Here is a 4165-nt window from a genome sequence, read left to right on the forward strand (position 1 = left end):
AGGAGCTCTCTCTCTCTCTCTCTCTCTCTCTCTCTCTCTCTCTCTCTCCCTATCTGTCTCTTTAGCATAAGATATGTCCTACAGTCTTTTTGATTACACACACAATATATCAAAGGGCCTAAAATAAAGAAAGTTGAAGATACTGTGTAAGCTGACTCTTATGGGTGGGTGCCTCTCCCCTTTTCTTTATTCTGTGATCCCTTCCAATAAAATGTGAATTTTACTGTAACTAAATCCCATCCAATGCAGCCCATTTATTAGAATCTCATTAGATGTTATTAAATCAATTAATATGTACTAGTCAGTCAACATTTCTTTGAGCCTCATTAAAGTTATATACACTAGGGAGATAATTGATTGTGCTGTTGTTGACTGATATGGTGATTTTAAATCTGTTGTGGCTAAAGATGAAACTTTAGTGAAAAAAAGAAGCTATTAGCAGTTGCCTTGGAAGTCGACAGTTTGCTCATTAAAATTTATTTATAGCCATCAGATAAAAGCATCAATCTAAGTTAAAGGGAATTTTGGTTATCATAAAAAAGGCTAATACTACTAAGTCTCACTATTTGGCCTTTTAATTTCAAACAGTATTTCTCATGGGAATGGAGAAATCGAGTAGGACATGTTATAGAGATCATGAGTTAAATTGCCTCGTAACTAGAGGAGAGAGGTGATTATGATGATGAAGACCAGGAGAAATGATTTCCTTATGAGTGCCTCCTTAGTACGTGCAGAATCACTGGAGTTTTGGCAATTGGCAGATTCCAAGATTGGCATGATCAGATTAAGGTACCTTCAGTCATTTCATGTCTAGAGCAGTTTTTACCATCCTAGCCTGGGGATAAAGGATGGGGAAGAATGGAAGAGGGGGAAAAAATGTAAAGGTTTTACCAAACACTTTCTGACATCTGCAAGTGAGACTGGGGGAGAAATACCAACAAATTTTCTTTCTTTGTGTCTTGGGTTTCCTGGGAATTAAAGCTGTGAAGAGAGAGAATGATTCATAGGCTCCCATAGAAAAGAGCATTTGTTATGCTGACAAATTATTAATGGAGCAAAGGGTATGCTATCACTAAATAAGCGAATCAACAAGCATTTGTGAAGTACCTCCTATGGGCCAGTTGCTGTGTATACAGAAATAAAAGTGAAGCAGTGCCTGCCTTCAAGGGGCTTACATTCTATCAAGAGAGAGTGTGTATAGTATATACAAATAAATACTGTATATATAAATATATACATAGATACAAAATAATTACCAACCCATGTTCCAGCTGCATTTGTGGCTAGGAGAAATCAGCCAAGACTTCGCGTAGAAGGTAGCTCTAATGTATAGTTTCAAAGGAAGCAAGGGATTCTATGAGTTGGAGATGAGGAAGGACTCTATTCCAGATATGAGGTCAACCAGTGCCAAGACATGGACATGACAGATGTGGTAACAGGGGTGGGGACCAGCCAGAAGACCATCCTGGCCATGCAGAGTACAGGAAAGACTAGCATATAGTAGGAAGTGACTTAGCTCCTCACTTTCTGGGCTTCTCCATGTCTTCACCTGCCACCTTATCACCTTGGAGATGATTCTGTCCTATAGCCCTCTCATCTGACTGGTGAGTCCCTGACCCAGACCACCATTTCATTAGGTGCCTAGGTCATGCTTACTTTACTCCTGCCTCCCCTCATTATTCTCTGGGTTTTTCATTAGCAGACTTGTCTTTGTGGGAGTATCTTCCCTTGATCACCTTGTTTCTAGCTCCTCTGTATGTTTTGTCTTTAGAATGTAAGTTCCTTGAGGGTAGGAACCATTTGTCCTGTGAGTATTTGTATTCCTAGGAACAAATAAATTCAATGTGCATTGCTGTTGTTGGTTACACATTTGGAGTTTTCTTGGCAAATATACTGGAGTGGTTTGTCATTTACCTCTCCAGCTCATTTTACAAGGAACTGAGGCAAATGGGGTTAAGTGATGTAGCTAGTAAATATCTGAGCTAGTCATGTAGCTAGTAAATATCTGAGAGGGATTTGAACTCAGTGGATTTGTATTATCATTTTGTCATTATTCTCCATGTTTTGAATCATTTCCTGCAAACATTTTTTTATGGTAACTAACAAAAACCTGTGGTATAATTGAATGGCATATAACATTACTAATAGTTTAAATTACATTTATAAAGCACCTTAAGTTTTATGAAGTGCCTTACATACATTATTTCATTAGATTCCTATCAAGGACACTGTGAAGTACGTAGTTCAAGTATTATATTAAACATATTTTGCTTTAAATTTAACAACCATTAACCAAAAATAACCAACTAAATAAAAACACAAAGCAAGGGGCAAAAATTTGTCCAACCCCCTACCAAGCAGACCCAAAAGAATTAATAAATGATGAATAAGCAAATAATACACTTTTGTTTTATATCCCCTTCTAGACCTATCCAAAATCCTACCAGTTAGTCAATAATAGTCAATAACATTTATTAAGCACTTACTATATGCCAGGCATCTTTGGCCCTATTTTAGTTTTCTCTTTCTTTTCCTTTTCTCCTTCTTCTCTACCCTTCCTGCCTCTGCTTTTAAATGTAGTGTAATCAATATGTGAATAATTCTGGTTGTACTATTGATGATTTAGTTTTGCATCTCCTCATGTGGGACTTTTGTTATGGTACCATAATGTTCCATTACATTAATATTCCATAACTTATCCAATCCCTCTCCATTGGTTGCTCTGATTTTTTGCTGTAACAGATAGAGCAGCTATGAATATTTCAGTATGGATCAGTCCTTTTTGTCCACATTTGTGATTTTGGGGGATAAAATCCTAGTGGTTGAATCATTGAATCAAAAAGGATGTTAAGATTTGTAACTAATTGTGTATTGCCATATGGCTTTCCAGAATGTACTCACCCATCTGCAATCAAACCAATAAGCGTCTATTTCCCCATATGCTATAAGTGTTATTATAAACATTTGACAGATCAGGAAATCAAGGTTCAGGAAAGTTACATGGCTTGTCCATTGTCACATGAGTAGGAAAATGGTAGAGTTAAAATTCCAACCCAGGTCTTTTGATTCCAAGCCTACCACTCTTTCCATTGCACTAACATCATGCTTTGGAGTTGGAAGATTCCTGACAAATGGTCATCGGGGAACCCAGTACTTCAAGAAACATTCTATTCTATGTCAGAAAAAATATTGTTAGGAAATTTTTTTCTTATACTGATTTTTTTGCAAATTTCAACCATTGTTCCTAAGCCTACTCTCCTGACCAAGCAGAATAAATCTAATCCCTCTCCACATAGATTTCATAGGATTTGGAAGTGGGAGAGACTTTAGCTGACTTTGTGCAACTCTGCCTCACTTAGATCCAATTTGTGTGCAAGTCAAGACTTCATCTTTGTGATATCATTGGACAGCTTAGAAAATGAAGGACCACCACATCCACCATCACAACCAACTCCAGGTTAGTCTTTAGTCTTCTTTACATCCTGTTCCTGACTTATGATGCACTTCAAAAACACTCCCTCACCAGCTACCTTCCTTCCTTCCTTCCTACTTCCTTTTTATGTCTTTCCTCATCAGAATATAAGCTCCTTGAGGTCAGAGAATGATGACACAATATTGCCTTTTTTTGCTTATATTTGTACACTTAGTACAATATGTACTAGAAATAGGATAGGAATTCAGTCTAGGTCAGGGGTGAGCAAAGGAGAGAGGAGGGAAAATAAAGAGAATACAATGTAGAAAGTAGTGTATTCTGGCTATAATATGGAGTGCATGACCTGGCTAAGTGGAAACTCTGTCCCAAAAGTAGGCATTTATTTGGCTTTGGATAAAATCTTGAAACCTATGATTTGTCTCTGGAACTGGATCACCAGTGCCCTAGAAGCACATATTCTGAGGTCTCTAGGAGAACATTTTGTATGAATTGTCTTTACCATGTTATCTGAGCAAATACCTTTAGTAAAAACAAACAAACAATGGGGACTACTGGGCTGGGCACACAGAAGCCTTAGAAGAAAATAACCATGCCATCTTAAGGCTTTGGCAGATAAAGAAGGGAACTCTACATTAGGAGAAACATAGTGTCTGAGTTATGTCTAGAAGCATGAGAGTAGTTCTTTTTCTTCTTCTTCTTCTTCTTCTTCTTCTTCTTCTTCTTCTTCTTCTT

General features: G+C 37.4%; 1 long non-coding RNA gene across 1 annotated transcript in view; it reads left to right on the plus strand.

The window, feature by feature from the left end:
- The window catches only part of LOC138150860 (uncharacterized), a 79370-nt gene that overhangs the window by 71918 nt on the left and 3287 nt on the right, over window positions 1-4165 (plus strand). The window contains exon 2 of the long non-coding RNA XR_011165671.1: window positions 3360-3457. This is a non-coding gene — a long non-coding RNA (uncharacterized lncRNA). The remainder of the gene's footprint in view (window positions 1-3359; window positions 3458-4165) is intronic.

This window comes from Petaurus breviceps, unplaced genomic scaffold, assembly GCF_028583685.1.
Source record: "Petaurus breviceps papuanus isolate PSGF00001 unplaced genomic scaffold, PetGlider_PUasm1.0 90895, whole genome shotgun sequence".
NCBI lineage: Eukaryota > Metazoa > Chordata > Mammalia > Diprotodontia > Petauridae > Petaurus > Petaurus breviceps.